A 19,351-nucleotide genomic window follows, 5' to 3' on the forward strand; every position below is an offset into this window, starting at 1 on the left:
AGAGCAATTAGATCCCTCAAAACAATGCCATCTGCTACTTAAACAATAATTCTACCCAGCAACCTCCATCATCTCAACCCCATCATCTCAAAAAAATCAGCACACGAGAAATGCAGACCTGCTTTCCTTCAAAGTCAGGGAAGCATTAAACACATTCGTGTGGCCCTAGTGAGTGCTCAGCTGCTAACCCAAAGCCTGGAGGTTCAAGTCTACCAGAGGAACCTCGGAAGAAAGGCCTGATGACCTGCTCCTGAAAAATCAGGAGCACAGTTCTCCTCTGACATGAGTGGGGTCTCCATGAGTCAGAAACCACTCAATGGCAACGGGTTTGTTTTTGATTTTAGTGACAAGAGCACAATAGATGCTCAATAAATGGAAAAAAAAAAATGGCATTGTTCTAGGCCTCCAGAGTCAGATTAGAGAAAAGAGAACCAAAGGGTAACTCTGGCTGCTGGTGGTGGGGAAACTGGACTCAGGACTATGCTGTCTGTAATGGTCACAGTTTGTCAATTTGCTTTTCACAAAATAATGCATATATGTCATTTGTTGCTGTTGTTAGCTGCCAGTGAGTTGGTTACAACACATAGCGACCCCAAGCACAGTAGAACGAAACACTGCCTGGTCCTGTGCCATCCTCACAATGGCTGTTACGCTTGAGCCCACTATTGCAGCTACCGTGTCAATTCATCTTGGTAAAGGTCTTTCTCTTCCACACTGACCCTCTGCTTTACAAAGCATGATGTCCTTTTCAAGGGACTGATCCCTCCTGATAACATGTCCAAAGTATGTGAGACATAGTCTCGCCATCCTTGCTTCTAAGGAGCATTCTGGTTATACTTCCTCCAAGACAGATTTGTTCATTCTTTTGGCAGTCCATGGTATATTCAATATTCTTCGCCATCATCACAGTTCAGAGGCATGAATTCTTCTTCCATCTTCCTTATTTGTGGTCCTGCTTTCAAATGCTTATGAGGCGATTGAAAACACCATGGCTTGGGTCAGGCATACCTCAGTCTTCAAAGTGACATCTTTGCTTTTGAACACTTTAAAGAGGTCTTTTCGCAGCAGATTTGCCCAATGCTATAGGGTCACTATGAGTCAGAATCAACTGGACGGCAGTGGGTTTGGTTTTTTGGTTTGTATACCTCTTTTGATTTCTCGACTGCTGCTTCCATGGGTCTTGATTGTGGATCTAAGTGAAATGAAATCCTTGACAACTTCAATCTTTTCTCCATTTATCATGATGTTGCTTATTGCTCCAGTTGTGAGGATTTTCATTTTCTTTATGTTGAGGTGCAGTCCATACGGAAGGCTGTGGTCTTTGGTCTTCATCAGTGAGTGCTTCAAGTCCTCTTCACTTTCAGCCAGGAAGGTTGTTTCATCTGTGTAAAGCAGGCTGTTAATGAGTCTTCCTCCAATCCTGATGCTGAGTTCTTCATATTGTCCAGCTTCTCAGATTATTTGCTCAGCATACAGATTGAATAAGTGTGGTGAAAGGATACAACCTGATGCATACTTTTCCTGAATTTAAATCACACAATATTCCCTTGTTCTGTTTAAATGACCTCCTCTGAATCTATTTACAGGTTCCTCATGAGCACAGTGAAGTGTTCTGGAATTCCCGCTTTTTGCACCATTATCCATAATTTGTTATGCCTTTCACAGTCAATAAAACACAGGTAAACATCTTTCTCTTATTTTCTGCTTTCGGCCAGGATCCATCTGACATCAACAATGATATCCCTGTTTCCACAATCTCTTCTAAATCCTGCTTGAATTTCTGGCAGTTCCCTGTTGATATAATGCTACAGCTGCTTTTGAATGACCTTCAGCAAACTTTTATTTGCATGTGATATCAATGATATTGTTCAATAATTTCCCCATTTGGTTGGATCACCTTTCTTGGGAATAGGCATAAATATGGATCTCTTCCATCTGTTGGCCAGGTAGCTGTCTTCCAAATTTCTTGGCATAGAGGAATGAACACTTTCAGCTCTGCATCTGTTTGTTGAAATGTCTCAATTGGTTTTCCGTCAATTCCCAGAGCCTTGTTTTTCGCAAATGCCTTCAGTGCAGCTTGGACTTCTTCCTTCAATCAGTACCATCGGTTCCTGATTGTATGCTACCTCCTGAAATGGTTGAACATCGACAAATTCTTTTTGGTGTAGTGACTCTCTGTATTCCTTCAGTCTACTTTTGATGCTTCCTGCATCATTTAACATTTCCCCCGTCCAAAAACCAAAAACCCACTGTTGAGTCGATTCTGACTCATAGGGACCCTAAAGAGTTTCCAAGGAGCGCCTGGTGGATTTGAACTACCAACCTCTTGGTTAGCAGCCATAGCACTTAACCACTACACCAGCAGGGTTTCCATTTTTCCCATAGCATCCTTCAATACTGTAACTCGAGTCTTGCATCTTTTTTTCAGTTCTTTTAGCTTCAGAAATGCTGAGCGTGTTTTCCCATTTTGGTTTTCTATCTCCAGGTCTTTGCACATGTCATTATAATACTTTGTTGTCTCCAGCTTCCCTTTAAAAGCTTCAGTTCAGCTCTTTTACTTCATCGTTTCTTCCTTTCTCTTTAGCTACTTGACATTCAAGAGCAAGTTTCAGAGTCTCTTCTGACATCCATTTTGGCCTTTTCTTTCTTTCCTGTCTTTTTAATGATCTTTTATTTTCTTCATGTGTGATGTCCTTGATGTCATTCCACAACTTGTCTTCAGTCATTAGTGTTCAACACATCAAATCTATTCTTGAAATGGTCTCTGAACTCAGTTGGGATATACTCAAGGTCATACTTTGGCTCGCGTGGATTTGTTCTAGTTTTCTTCAGTTTCGACTTGAACTTGCGTGTAAGCAGTTGAGGGTTTGTTCCACAATTGGCCCCTGGCTTGTTCTAACTGAAGATATTGAGCTTTTCCATGGTCTCTTCCCGTAGGTGTAGTCGATTTAATTCCTGTGTATTCCATCTGGCGAGGTCCATATGTATAGTTACTGTTTATGTTGGTGAAAAAAGGTATTTGCAATGAAGAAGTTGTTGGTCTTGCAAAGTTCTATCATGCTATCGCCAGCATTGTCTTTACCACCAAGGCCATATTTTCCAACCACCAATCTTCTTCTTTATTTCCAACTTTCACATTTCAATCACCAGTAATTATCAATGCATCCTGAGTGTGTGTTCCATCAAATTCAGACTGCAGAAGTTGGTAAAAATCTTCGATTTCTTTATCTTTGGTCTTAGTGGTTGCTGAGTAAATTTGAATAATAGTCGTATTAACTGGTCTTCCTTGTAGGTGTATGGATATTATCTATCACTGACAGTGTTGTACATCAGAATAGATCTTGAAATATTCTTTTTGACAAGGAATGCAACGCCATTTCTCTTCGACTTGTCACTCCAGGCATAGTAGACTGCATGGTTGTCTTATTCAAAATAGCCAATACCAGTCCGTTTCACCTCACTAATGCCTAGGATATCAAAGTTTATGTGTTCCATTTCATTTCTGACAATTTCTAATTTTTCTAAATTCATACTTTGTACATTCCACATTCTGATTATTAATGGATGTTTGCAGCTGTTTCTTCTCATTTCGAGTTATGCCACATCAACAAATGAAGGTCTTGAAAGCTTGACTCCATCCACGTCATTAAGGTTGACTCTACTTTGAGGAGGCAACTCTTCCCCAGTCGCCTTTTGAGTGCCTTCCAACCTGAGGGGGTGCATCTTCTGGCACTATATCACACAATGTTCCACTGCTATTCATAAGGTTTTCACTGGCTAATTCTTTTCAGCAGTAGACCGCCAGACCCTTCTTCCTAGTCTTAGTCTTGAATCTCAGCTGAAACCAGTTCACCATGGGTGACCTTGCTGATATTTGAATACCAGTTGCATAGCTTCCAGCATCATAGCAACATGCAAGCCCCTACAGTACTACAAACTGCAGATGCATGGGGGAATACATCAGTAGTAACGGTAAATTTTAAAATGATTTATCACAGACCCTAACCACATAAGACCTCTCCACCCTCCTCCTACACCACTAAAATAAGACTTGTTGCTTTTATCTTTGCTTAACTTTTGCCTGGACTGTAAAAATCACAGTAGGTAGCCTACAGAAAGGAGCCCTGTTGGTGCAGTGATTAAGCACTTGGCTGCTAACTGAAAGGTTGGTGGTTCAAACATGCCAGTGGCTTCAAGGGAGAAAGACTTGGCAATCTACTCCCATGAAGATTAAAGCCTAGGAAACCCTATGGGGCAGTTTTACTTTGTCCTATAGGGTCGCTATGTGTTAGAATCAACTCCACAGCACACAACAGCATATACAAAGTGTTTGTGGAGACTATGGAATCATGAATTTGGGGATAATTGAAAGCCACCTTATAAAGCTTGAGTAGCAGAAGGATTCAGTCTGAGATTCTAGATCCTACAGGGCCTAATCCAAAGGCCCAAGACACACATAGAGCTGTGGGACAGTTTTATGAAGAAAGTAATGATGAGAGGAGTTCTAGTTCCCACAGTTCCACTTTGATGCTGGGCAAAGAGCTTAAATTTTCTCATCAGCATTTTCCAGATCTGTAAAATGTATGTATCACAAGTTTCAACACACACACACATACCACCACCACCACTACTGCAATCACAAATATCCCTAGAGTCCAGGAAGGTAAAATAAAAAGGTCATATTAGTTCACTTATACCAATACTGAAATTGCGAGGAGGAACGCTGGAGAGCAGACCTGGAAAAATTGCCCAGGAACCTGGTAGGGGGCAGCAGGAAGTTGGCCCAAGAATGAAATTCCCTCCATGTAACTGTGAGACATATACCTGTACCAGGGAACTGAGTTCGGATTAGACCATGTGTTCTTGACTCTGCCCACCCTGTGAAGCCCACATGTGTGAGAGGATCAACTGTGAACCACTTGCTCTGCCCTGCCATTTTAGCACTAAAATTTATGAGAGCATCTGAGCAGAACTTCCAAAGCACAGAAAGCTGGGAGGTGAGTGTGGTTCAGGCAAAACACTTGGCCCAGACAGACTCCTCATTCTCTTTCCTTAAGCTCAGAGCTTTTACTTTTCTCTCTGCCACTCACTCAGGACAGAGTGCTGGGCAATAGGCTTAAAAAGGGAAAATTACCTTGAAACCAAAGACATTCATTCAGACTCGGTTGTTTTAGGGGGTATATGAAAAGAAAACAAGTTAGGAAAAGAGAAAGGAGCCATATAAATGGAGTTTAAGTCAGACACCAGATAGTTTCAGTTAAAAGGTTTGTCAGAAAGGCTCTCACACTCTCACGTCTATGGAAGCCAGTCTCTCCACACAAGTCGACCAGCTCTCCCTTACAGAATATGCCCACATGAACCTTTCCAGACCCAACAATCACATTTGCTTTTGTTATTAGAAGCTGTTGAGGGAGTTCCAACTCACAGTGACCATATGTACAACAGAACAAAACACTGCCCGGTCCTGCACCATCCTCACAAGAATTGTTATGCTTGAGCCCATTGCTACAGCCACTGTGTCAGTCCGTCTTGTTGAGGGTCTTCCCCTTTTCCACTGACCCTCTATTTTACCAAGCATGATATCTTCTCTAGGGACTGATCTCTCCTCATAACATGTTCAAAGTATGTGAGACGTAGTCTCACCATCCTTGCTTCTGAGGAGCATTCTGGCTGTATAACTTCCAAGACAGATTTGTTCATTCTTTTAGCAGTCCATGGTATATTTAATATTCTTCACCAACACCATAACCCAAAGGCATCAACTCTTCAGTTTTTCTTATTCATTGTCCAGCTTTCCATGCACATGAGACGATTGAAAACACCATGGCTTAGGTCAGGTGCACATTAGTCCTTAAAGTGATATCTTTGCTTTTGAACACTTTAAAGAGGTCTTTTGCAGCAGATTTGTCCAATGCAATGCATCTTTTGATTTCTTGACTGTTGTTACCGTGGGTGTTGATTGCGGATCCAAGTAAAATGAAATCCTTGACAACTTCAATCTTTTCTCCATTTATCCTGATGTTGCTTATTGGTCCAGATGTGAGGATTTTCATTTTCTTTATGTTGAGGTGCAATCCATACTGAAGGCTGTGGTCTTTGATCTTCATGAGTAAGTGCTTTAAGTTCTCTTCACTTTCAGCAAGGAAGGTGTGTCATCTACGTAACGCAGGTTATTAATAAGTCTTACTCCAATCCTGATGCCCAGTTCTTCTTCATATAGTCCAGCTTCTCGGATTATTTGCTCAGTACACGGATTGAATAAATATGAAGAAAGGATACAACCCCGATGCATATCTTTCCTAACTTTAACACACACAGTATCCCCTTGTTCTGTTCCAAGGACTTTTTCTTGATCTATGTGCAAGTTCCTCACGAGCACAATTACGTGTTCTGGAATTCCCATTCTTCACTGTGGTATCCATAATTTATCCACAATGGACCCATAATTCATAATGATACCCAACAATCCTACTTAGGATTACAGAATTCCAAGACCTGTTGGGGATGGTTCAGCATCCTCCCCGGTACCTTGTTTTATAAATGAGGAAACAGACAAATGGTTAAGTGACTGGTCCCCTGGTCCCAGAGCTGGTCAGTTAGAGCCGAGATCTTCCAATACCTTCCACCTACCCCTGCAGGCAAAATTTAGGTGTTTTGTTTTGCTTTACTTTATTTTTGTCTTGTGAGGGACTATAAACCTGGCTTCATTAAAAAAAAAAAAAAGAAAATACTCTTTGCAAATTACTCAAGCTATCAAAACAAGGATAAGAGTTTGCTATTATTTTTCAAAACTGTGCACTGCTAGGTGGAGCCCTGGTGGTGCCAAAAAGCTGGCAGTTCAAATCCACCAGCTGCTCCTTGGGAAACCTATGGGGCGGTTCTACTCTGTCCTATAGGGTCACTATCAGTCGGAATCGACTCGACGGCACCAGGTTTGGATTGGTTTGGGCACTGTTGGGCTTCTATTATAGCACCAACAGAGATGCCTTAAATTGACCCCAGAAATGGATCTTGTAACCAAATAAAGCCTGACCAGAAAGGAACGTCTATGCACACAGCAGAATCCTATCTGCCTACTGACCTCTCTCCTCTCTCTATCACACGATCCCCAGGCTCTGGGACACCACCATGCCCAGGCACTATGGGTGGACTAAGGCTTTGTATGTGTTGACAGACATGTTGAAGAACACACTTTGCCCTGTGTTTTGATTGAGACAAGTCACACACACACACACATACATACACACACAAACACACACACTCTTTTACTTAATAATGAATATAAAGCAGCCAAAACTAGACAAGTTCTAGATTATTGGGGCTTGAGTTCCAAGCCTAAGACTGTTTTCCTAACTGGCTGCTTTGGCAGAGGAACCCCAGCTCCTCTTCTACTCTCTCTCTGCCTCTCACTCTCTTAGATCTTGCCCAGATATGGCGAAACTGTCCCCCACCAATCCAGGCTGTAGACTCCCCTATGCCTGGTGATCAATGCCTCTTCCCTCACTCCCCTCCCGAAGATCCCTGTGGCTCTGGGTCTGGAAGTCCTTTCTTCCACCCACATCATATACCTCTTGTTCTCATTCGGTCTGTCTGAAACATTGCTGGTTCTGTTCCTCAGTGAGGAGTCCTTGGGTGGTGCAAGCAATTAATGTGTTCAGCTGCTAGTTTTAAGGTTAAAGATTCGAGTCCACCCAGAGATGCCTCAGAAGAAAGGCCTGGGAATCTACTTCCGAAAAATCAGTCATTGAAAATTCTATGCAGCTAGACATATCCAGACTCCCTGAGGGACCAAATTTTGGGGCTGAGGGCTGTGGGGACATGGTCTCAGGGAACATCTAGCTCAATTGGTATAAAATAGTTTATAAAGAAAATGTTCTACATTCTACTTCAGTGAGTAGTGTTTTGGGTCTTAAAAGCCTGTGAGCAGCCATTTAGCATACTCCACTGATCTCACCCCTTTGGGAGCAAGGAAGAATGAAGAAAACTAAAGATACGAGAAAAGATTGGTTCAAAGGACTAATGGACCACATCTACCATGGCCTCCACCAGACTGAGTCCAGTACAATAAGATGATGCCTGGCTTCTACCACTGACTGCTCTGACAGGGATCACAATACTGGGTCCCAGACAGAGCTGGAGAAAAATGTAGAACAAAATTCTCACCCAAAAAGGAAGACCAGACTTGCTGACCTGACAGAGACTGGAGAAACCCTAAGAGTATGGCCCCTGGACACCCTTTCAGCTCAGTTGTGAGGTCACTCCTGAGGTTCACCCTTCAGCCAAAGATTGGATAGGCCCATAAAACAAAACAAGACTAAACAGGCATACCAGCCCAAGGGCAAGTACTAGAAGGCAGGAGGGGACAGAAAAGCTGATAATAGGGAACCCAAGTTTGAGAAGGGAGAGTGTTGACATGTCATGGTCTTGTTAACCAATGTTAACTGTATATCAGCAATGAGGATATGAGTGGGAAGCCAACAGCCTCTGCTACAAAGCTGTTGCTATCACTCAGAGCCTTTTCTCTGTGTGATCTCCCAGAATTCAATTTAATTTTGCATGTATTGAATGCCGACCATATATAATGAACTAGATAAGACTCAAATGAACACAAAGATGTAGAACTTTAGATCTGATGTAGGAGACACACAGAAATAAGTCACTACAGAATAAAACAATCTGAGAAGTGCTTAAATTAGAGCCATGAATTGCATGCCATGAGAGCTAGAAGAAGACAAGCTTAATTTTGACTAAAAGGAAAACACTATCAGTACAGTTTTCCAAAGCCAAAATACTTTAAATATATGCTAAATTGACAAACATCCGATTCCCACCAAAAGCAAGAGAAGAAACATTCTTTCACAGGGCCTTACAGCCAGAAAACAGAGCAAGAAAATTACAACCATTTTATCTTAATTCATAGAAGGAAATAAATCACATATTCCAACATCACCCACTCTTTTAGATGTGTCATTTAGAATCAAATCATATCAGCAAGATGCTCTTCCTTTCCCACATTTTACAATGGGTACACTTGTAGTCTGTTCTCATTGGTAGAAATGAGTTGTAAACAGTCTTTATGAGGCTTCCAAACTCAAGGAGTGTGGAGAATGTGAATAGCAAATAGTGAGAGAACGTGAATAAAGAGTATGTTAGAATACATTCTCCTGCTATCCCTGCAATAAGGAAATACTTTCCATGTCCTTGCTTTTGATGAACAAATTTGGAATGGGGCTAAATGAGACCTCAGCAGTTTTCCAAATCCAGGTGAAGAAAGTGGATGACTTCAGCATAAAGACAAGGGCTAAGGAGAAGAGGGGTGGGGTGGGGGGGAACAGAAGATAGATGGATGAGTCAGCCCACATTCATGAAAAGCTGGGGTTTTGTGTGAGAATCTCAAGCTTTCATTTTGTGGTGTTTGGGAGCTTAATTCCCAGCTTCTAATTAAATGTGTAAATTATAATCACAAAGGTATTTCACAATTAATCCCTTAGATTTGGAAGAGGTTCTATCATCCCATTTTAAGTGGAGGGAGTGAGAGGAAAGCATGGAGAATGGAGAAGGAGCAGCAGGAGGGGTGAGTTTCTAGGGCTTCAGGAAGCTACCAGCTGTATCAATCCAGGGATCCTATATCTGAATTCCAGTATTAGAGGGCTGTAGATAGAGAAGAGTGGAAATGGAGGTGTGGGGAGGTGCCTTCTTGTTCTTTTCACCCAAGTCTTGCTTTCTTGGCTTTTCTGGACCCCTTGCTCCAAACCTGAGCCTTGGATATAGAGCTGGAAGTTTGGGAACAGAGCTAGAAGCAACAGCTGTACCCTCAAGTCACCACTCAAGTTTATATGTGGCCATGCTCCTGCCGTTACCTCAGGAAGGAGATAACAGATGAGCAACACTGGAAAGGACCAGGTGTGTGGGTCTGTAGCAAAATGGTAGGCTTAAGCTGCCCACTCTTGCTATATTACTCCTTCAGCAGTCAGTTGAGAGCATGGTGGCGAGGCTGAGGGGTTAATTCTCAGGCTTCTTTCCTTGGATTCCCTGCAGTGGGTCAACAGCATTATTAAGCTCAAAACAGTCACAACCCAACTGCTCTACAGCCAGAAGGGGGGGGGGGTTGCCAAATACCAATAATATTCTGGCCAGGGGTGATGAGGCCCTGAGAAGAATTGTAAGTTTTCTGAAGGAGTACTCATTTACAGTGGAGAAGAATGCAGTGTTCAGAAGTCCAAGTCAGAGAAAAATTTGGGCTCTTGAGCACTTCACCCAAGGTTGCTCTGTGGTTGGGCCACCCGATGTTGGTTAACAACCACAATGAAATGATCCCTAGCAGAGACAAGTTCTAGATCACTGGAGCTTTACCCCCAAAACAGAAAAGTTCTAAATTACTGAAGTTTCAGATCCAAGTCTTGTTTGTCTTCTTTTTGGCATTTTCAAAGTATTTTGTGAGAGCAGGAATAATAATAATAATAGGCATCATTTATTGAGGGTCTCTAATGTGCCAGGTGCTTCAAAGTCATTACCTCCAATCACGACAACCCTGAAAGGGTAACCTTACTCTATTTCACACATGAGGGGTCGAAAGGTCATCGAGATTAAGGATTTTGCCCCAAATCATACAGCTAATAAATGGTAGAACCAGTTCTGTCTGACTGTACAACCTGTGCTCTTAACAGTCCAAGAGAGTGGGAAGAGGTTGGTAGGTGGAGAGGTTTGTTGCCAGGCAAACATACATCTGGTTCCATACTCTGCCATGTGAATTTGGGCAAGTTAATTAGCCCTTCTGAGGCTCAGTTTCCTCATCTGTAAAATGGGAAATTATTACTAGTTATAGGATCGTTCAACTCAATGGCACTGGGGTTGGGTGATAGGGTTGTTGGAAACCCTGGTGGCATAGTGGTTAAGTGCTACGGCTGCTAACCAAGAGGTTGGCAGTTCACATCTGCCAGGCGCTCCTTGGAAACTCTATGGTGCAGTTCTACTCCGTCCTATAGGGTCATTATGAGTTGGAATCAACTCGGCGGCAGTGGGTTTTGGCTTTATAGAGTTGTTAAAAAGAACTAATTAAAATATTGTTTATAAAACACTTAGCATAGTGACTGGAGTCCTGGCGGTGCAGTGATTAAGAGCTCAGCTGCTAGCTGAAATGTCAGCATTTTGAATCCATCAGCCGCTCCTCAGAAACCCTATGGGGCAGTTCTACTCTGTCCTCAAAAATCCTCACAACTGAACCAATAAGCAACATCATGATAAACGGAGAAAGGATTGAAGTTGTCAAGGATTTCATTTTACTTGGATCCACAGTCAACACCCATGGAAGCAGCAGTCAAGAAATCAAAAGATGCATTGCATTGGGCAAATCTGCTGCAAGGACCTCTTTAAAGTGTTCAAAAGCAAAGATATCACTTTAAGGACTAATGTGCGCCTGACCCAAGCCATGGTGTTTTCAGTCATTTCATATTCATGGAAAGCTGACAAATGAATAAGGAAGACCAAAGAATTGATGCCTTTGGGTTATGGTGTTGGCAAAGAATGTTGAATGGACATGGACTGCCAAAAGAATGAAAAAATCTGTCTTGGAAGAAGTACAGCCAGAATGCTCCTTAGAAACAAGTATGGTGAGACTTTATCTCACATACTTTGGACATGTTATCAGGAGGTACCAGTCCCTGGAGAAGGACATCATGCTTGGTAAAGTAGAGGGTCAGTGAAAAAGAGGAAAACGGATTGACACAGTGGCTGCAACAATGGCCTTGACCAGAACAATAATCATGATGATGATGCAGAACTGGGCAGTGTTTTGTCCTGTTGTACATCGGGTTGTTAAGAGGTGGAACCGACTCAACAGCACCTAACAACAACAACAACACTTTGTCCTATCCTGGCATACAGTCATACTTGATAAATATCAGTGATTATTGTTTTTAGCACTAGCCTAGCCTCAGAGCTCCCCAAAGGTTTTTTTTTTTTTAACTTGTGTACACATAATTGAATTCATTATAATCTTTGATTTTTGACATATTCTCATCACTGATCCAGGCATGGTCATCTTTATTAGTTTATTTGTTCTATACTAAATATCAACAAAACTAGCATGCAACATCAGAACTATACCAATGACAATAACTTACACCTATGCGTTTTTTTTTTTTTAATGTATACAGGGGATTTACATAGTTATATAATATGTATTTTTTTTTTTTATGTATAGTTACATATAACCTAAAAAGCTTGTTGCCATCAAGTTGATTCCAACTCTCAGTGACCCCATAAGACAAGTAGAACAGCCTCATAGGGTTTCCAATGCTGTAAGTCTTTATGGCCAAGTGACTGGTGAGTTTTAGCCATCAACCTTTCTGTTAGCAGCCAAGTGCACAACCAGGGGTCCTTATTTAGAATACAGATACTCCCTGACTTATGACAGGGTTCCATTCCAATGACTCCATTATAAGTAAGTTATGATGTAAATAGAATACCTTTTTTTTTTAAAGCTTTCATTATTATTACCTTTTATTATCAATATCTTTATAAATTTGATCTTTACTTGCCTTTGGGGATTGGAAACAATACACATACGCTCACAGATACATTTTAATACATACGTTGATATTGTTAGGTGCTATCAAGTCACTTCTGACTCATAGCCATCCTATGTACAATAGATCTAAATACTACCCAGTCTTGTGCCATCCTCATAATCATTGCTGTGTTTAAGCCCACTGTTGCAGCCACTGTGTAAAACCAATTCGCTGAGGGTCTTCCTCTTTTACGCTGACTCTCTACTTCATCAAGCATGAGTCCTTCTCCAGGGACTGTTTGCATCTGATAACATGTCTAAAGTATGTAAGATGAAGTCTTGCCATCCCCCTTCTAAGGAGCATTCTGGGTGTACTTCTTCCAAGACAGACTTGTTCATTCTTCTGGCAATCCATGGTATATTTAATATTCTTCGTCAAGACTATAACTCAAATGCATCCATTTTCATTTGGTCTTCCTTATTCATTGTCCAGCTTTTACATACATATGAGGCAATTAAAAATACCATGGTTTGGATCAGGGCACCTTAGTCCTCAAAATGACATCTTTGCTTTTCAGCACTTGAAAAAGGTCTTTTGCGGCAGACTTTCCTAATGCAATATATCGTTTGATTTCTTGACTGTTGTGTCGATGGATGTTGATCGTGGACCCAAGTAAAATGAGATCCTTGACAATTTCTATATTTTCTTTGTTTATCAAGATGTTGCTTATTGCTCCAGTTGTGAGGATTTTTGTTTTCTTTGTTTTGAGTTATAATCCATACTGAAGGCTGTGGGCTTTCACCTTCATCAGTAAGCACTTCAAGTCCTCTTCACTTTCAGCCAGCAAGGTTGTGTCATCTGTATATCAAAGGTTATTAATGTACCAAAAAGAGTTGGTCAACAGTCATCCATTTCAGGAGGTAGTATATGATCAAGAACTGATGATGCTGAAGGAAGAAGTCCAAGCTGCATTGAAGGCATTGGCGAAATAGAAGGCTCCAGGAATTGATGGAATACCAATTGAGATGTATCAACAAACAGATGCAATGCTGAAAGCTCTCACTCATCTATGCCAAGAAATTTGGAAGACAACCATCTGGCTAACCAACTGGAAGAGACCCATATTTGTGCCCATTCCAAAGAAAAGTGATACAACAGACTGCAGAAATTATCAAACAATATCATTACTATCACACACAAGTAAAATTTTGCTAAAGGTAATCAAAAAATGATTGCCTGAGCCAAAGTCTCGCCAACCTCACTTCAAAGGAGTATCCTGGCTGTACTTCTTCTGAGATAGATTTGTTCATTCTTCTGGCAGTCCATTGTATATTCAATATTCTTTGCCATAATCCAAAGGCATCAATTCTACTTTGGTCTTTCTTATTCATTCTCAAGCTTTTGCATGAATATGAGGTGATTGAAAATACCGTGGCTTAGGTCAGGCACACCTTAGTCCTCAAGGTGACATCTATGCTTTTCAATATTTTAAAGAGGTCTTCTGCAGCAGATTTTCAGAATGCAACACATCATTTGATTTCTTGACTGCTGCTTCCATGGGCATTGATTGTGGATCCAAGTAAAATGAAATCCTTGACAACGTCAATCTTTTCTTTGTTTATCATGATGTTGCTTATTGGTCCAGTTGTGAGAATTTTAGTTTTCTTTTTGTCAAGGTGTAATCCGTACTGAAAATTGTATTCTTTGATCTTCTTCTGTAAATGCTTCAAGTCCTTTTCACTTTCAGCAAGTTAGAATGTGGCGTCTACATATTGCAAATTGTTAACGAGTCTTCCTCCAATCCTGATGCTGAGTTCTTCTTCATATAGTCCAGCTTCTCAGATTATTTGCTCAGCATACAGATTGAATAAGTATGGTGAAAGGATACAACCCTAACAAACCCTTTTTCTGATTTTAACCATGCAGTATCCCCTTGTTCTGTTTGAACAACTGCCTCTTGGTCTATGTACAGGTTCAGCATGAGTGCAATTAAGTGTTCTGGAATTCCTATTTTTTTCAGTGTTATCCATAATTTGTTATGATCCACACAGTTGAATGCCTTTGCATAGTCAATAAAACACAAGGAAACATTTTTCAGTTATTCTCTGCTTTCAGCTAGGATCCATCTGACATTAGCAATGACATCCCTTGTTCCACGTCCTCTTCTGATTATGGCTTGATTTCCAGCAGTTCCCTGTCTATGTGCTGCTGCAACAGTTTTTTAATTATTTTCAGCAAAATTTTACTTGCACGTGATATTAACGCTTATTGTTCAATAATTTCTGCATTCTGTTGGATCACCTTTCTTTGGAATGGGCACAAATATGGATTTCTTCCAGTTGTTTGGCCATGTAGCTGTTTTCCAAATTTCTTGACATAGGCCAGTGAGCACTTCCAGCATTGCATTCGTTTGTTAAAACATCTCGATTGGTATTCTGTCAATTCCTAGAGGCTTGTTTTTCACCAATGCCTTCGGTGCAGCTTGGACTTCTTCCTTCAGTACCATCGGTTCTTCATCATATGCTACCTCCTGAAATGGTTGAACTCAACCAATTCTTTTTGGTACAATGACTCTGTGTATTCCTTACATCTGCTTTTGATGCTTCCTGCGTCATTCAATATTTTGTCCACAGAATCCTTCGATATTGCAACTTGTAAAACAAAAACAACAACAACAACAACAAAAAACCCAACTTGCAGCTTGAATTATTTCTTCTGTTCTTTCAGCTGGTTAAGTGCCAAGCATGTTCTTCTCTTTTAGTTTTGTAACACCAGGTCTTTGCACATTTCATTATAATACTTTACTTTGTCTTCTCAGGTCACCCTTTGAAATCTTCTGTTCTGCTCTTTGACTTCATCATTTCTTCCTTTTGCTTTAGCTACTCTACTTTCAAGAGCAAGTTTCAGAGTCTCTTCTATCCATTTTGATCTTTTCTTTCCTGGCTTTTTAATGACCTTTTGCTTTCTTCCTGTAAAATGTCCTTGATGTCATCCCACAACTCATCTGGTCTTTGGTCTTTAGTGTTCCATGCATCGAGCCTATTCTTGAGATGCTCTCTAAATTCAGGTGGGATATAATCAAGGTCATACTTTGGCTGTTGTGGGCTTGTTCTAATTTTCTTCAGCTTCAACTTGAACTTGCATAAGGGAAATTGATGGTCTGTTCTGCAGTTGGCACCTGGCCTTGTTCTGACTGATGATATTGAGCTTCTCCATTGTTTCTTTCCACAGATGTAGTTGATTTGATTCCTGTGTATTCCATCCAACAAGGTTCACATGTATAGTTGCCATTCATGTGTTGAAAAAAGGTATTCGCAATGAATAAGTTGATAGTCTTGCAAAATTCTATCATGTGATCATTTCTGTCATCAAGGCCATTCTTTCCAAATGCTGATCCTTCTTTGTTTCTCATTCCAATCTCCAGTAATTATCAATACATTTTGATTGCATGTTTGATCAATTTCAAATTGCAAAAGTTGGTTCAAATATTCAGTTTCTTCATCTTCGGCATTACTTGTTTTGCATAAAGTTGAATAATAGTCATTTTAACTGGTCTTCCTTGTGGGCGTATGGATATTATCCCATCACTGACAGTGTTGTATTTCAGGATATATCTTAAAATGTTCTTTTGGATGATGAAAGGGACACCATTCCTCTTCAATTTGTCATTCTTGGCATAGTAGACCATATGATTTTCTGATACAAAATGGTCAGTAACAGCCTATTTCAGCTCACTAATGTCTAGCATGTTGATCTTTATGTGTTCCATTTTATTTCCGACAACTTCCAATTTTCCTAGATTCATACTTCGTACGTTCCACATTCTGATTTATGAATAGATGTTTGCAGCTCTTTCTTCTCGTTTTGAGTCGTGCCACATCAGCAAAGGAAGGTCCCAAAAGCTTGACTCCATCCGCGTCATTAAGGTCGACTCTACTTTGAGGAGGCAGCTCTTCCCAGTCGTATTTTGAGTGCCTTCCAACCTGAGGGTCTCATCTTCCAGCACTATATCACACAATGTCCCGCTGTTATTCATAAGGTTTTGGCTGGCAAAAATTTTTTAGAAGTAGATTTCCAGGTCTTTCATCCTTGTCTGTCTTAGTCTGGAAGCGCCACTGAAATCTTCCAACCATGGTTGACCCTGCTGGCATTTGAAATACCAGTGGCATAGCTTCCAGCATCATAGCAACATGCAAGTCACCACAGTATGGCAAACTGACGAGCGGTGGAGACAAGGTGTTAGGCCCGCTCAATTTTTTTCAAAACTGACTCACCTAGATCTATACGCCATAAATGAACTGATCTCTAAGCAGCACTGGAAAAGGACAAGAATGTAGATCCCAATCTTGAAGGGTGAGCTGGGACACAATCTCACCCTAAAGACCACAATTCTCAAACACTCAACCTCTTGAAAAGTCAGAGTGACTTCTTAAGCACTCTTTAGAGCACCTAAATTCAAAGATATTAGTCACAAACCTTTATTCTAATTTGTTTTTACTCTTCCTCTTTATTTTTAAGTCTATTTTTACTGCCAATCTCCTTTAGCACCTGAAGAGGTTGAATAAACATTCTACTTCAAAGCATGCATTTTAAATGCTGAATACCTATTGAAAGTTAAGAGACCATATAGATCAGGGTCAAGATAAGCCTAAAATGAAAACTCTTAGTGAAATTTAATAGCTGTTTCTTTGTATGGAACGGTGCAAATCTAAGTTGATTGAACTGGATGATATAGAGCAATAGTCAAAACAAAAATCAATAGAGGTACACTGTGTACCTATTTAAAGGACATGAGCCTATAAAAACACCTATGCTGCAGAACTCATACTCTTAAAACAGATGGGAGAAGGCAGTTTCTCAGAAATCTGGCAGTGGAGGGCTCTAACTCCTGGATGTGTCACACCAATTTGGAGGCAACTACTACTTTTTGGTTTCTCATTTGGAGGAAGACTGATGAGTCACCAAGAACCCAGCAGGTCCCTACTTGACCCTTTGAAACATAGTCTCACTTTGCACAAGGGACAGTGTGGCCCCCACCACCCCCAGCAACTTTATAAGGAGAAAAGAGTCAATGAGAAAAATAGTGTCAGCTTCTCCTAGGTCCTGAACCTCCTTCTGCTAGCCTCTCCCTACTACCAGAGCCCACCAAGCAAGCGCCTCGAATTTACCTTTTCACCCCTTCCCTGCACCCTCTGGGTCAGGAGTAGTGGTGAGTGGGTGTTGAAAGAGACCAGTTCTTAGAACTAAACATGTAGAAAACTTTTTTACAGATATTTTTCATTTATTGGGAGAAGCATTGACTGAAAAACATTGAGAGGCCAAACAACTCAGTCAAGAGGTAGGGTGGTTGAGCCAGATTGCCAGAGTTCAAATCCAACACCAATGCAAACGAACTGTACATCCTTGAGCAAAGTTCTTAGATTCTCTGTGCCTTTGCTTCCACATTTCTCAAATTAGGATGATAATACTACTACCTACCTCATAGGGTAGATGTGAGGATTAAATAAGTTAATGTTTGTGAAGTGCTTAGACAAGTACCTAGCACGTAATAAACCCAAACCCCAGTGCCGTTGAGTCGATTTCGACTCATATGGTAAACCCTGGTGGCGTAGTGGTTAAGTGCTACAGGTGCAAACCAAAGAGTCGGCAGTTCAAATCCACCAGGCGCTCTTTGGAAACTCTACGGGGCAGTTCTACTCTGTCCTATAGGGTCGCTATGAGCACGTAATAAGCACCCACTAAATATAAACTGTGACTATTTTGTTGCTACTGCTGTTATTTTTATCATCTTCATCTTCACCACCATCATTAGCATTGTTATCAGCCAACCTTTCCCAATTCAGAGACTTGAAGCCGTATCTACCCAGTTCGAGACAAAGAAACAACTTGTCCATGCCCCTTACATCCCCAGTGTCTGAATAAATTCCTCAGATTTTCTCTCTATATATCTTGATCTAAAGGTCTCGTCTGCAGAACTCTTGATCAAATGCCTCCTGCATTCCATTCTGTGCAACTCTCTTGATGCCTCAGAAACTCAAGAGATTCAGGAAAAGAAGACTCTACTCATATTTGGATACTGAACATACAATAAGAAAAGCACAGGTTAAATAAATCAATTCAATGCTTTTCTTTTCTCTTTACGTAGACACACTGCTACAGCTTTTTAGCTCTGGGGACAAAGCCAAAACTGAATACTTATTGAACTTTCCCTCCTGCTGTTCCACCAAGCTAAATTTATTTTAAGTCAACTGATGTGTAATAAAACGCATCCCTCTTCTCTCTTTCATCGCTTGCCCTCTCCAGTCACACTACATACAACAGCAAGAGTATCATTAATCTAATACTCACTGATACTCAGGGGTAGATTATCCAATAGGCAAGGTAAGCACGGTGCTTACTTTGCTTACCAGATTGTCTGTAATGAACAATTTCACATTTTTTCATCACATCAAAGATTCTGCTTCTAGCTATGGCTGGCACCTGTCTCCTTCCAACCCCACACACCGTCCTACAGAATCAAAGCCTCTTTTCAAATGTACAGTCCCTGATGGGGGCAGATGACCCAGTAGGCACAGTAAGCACAAGTAAGCCTGTGCTTACCTTGCCTGTTGGATAATCTGAATCTGCTAATACTCAATTTAAAAAAAAAAACACTGTTGTAAAGCCTATTCTGACTCATTGCAACCCCACAGGGTTTCTGAGGCTGTAAATTTCTACAGAAGCAGACTGCCACACCTTTCTCCTGTGGAGCCACTGGTGGTTTCAAACCGCCAACATTTTGGCTAGCAGTCCATTGCTTTAACCACTGTGCAAACCAGGAAGCGTTAGTACTCAATGCTGAC

General features: G+C 41.0%; 1 long non-coding RNA gene across 4 annotated transcripts in view; it reads right to left on the reverse strand.

Annotated features, from left to right (window-relative positions):
* Window positions 1-19,351, reverse strand: part of LOC126064744 (uncharacterized) — a 269,535-nt gene that overhangs the window by 70,912 nt on the left and 179,272 nt on the right. The window lies entirely within an intron of this gene.

The sequence above is a fragment of the Elephas maximus genome, chromosome 2 (genome assembly GCF_024166365.1).
Source record: "Elephas maximus indicus isolate mEleMax1 chromosome 2, mEleMax1 primary haplotype, whole genome shotgun sequence".
Taxonomy (NCBI): Eukaryota; Metazoa; Chordata; class Mammalia; order Proboscidea; family Elephantidae; genus Elephas; species Elephas maximus.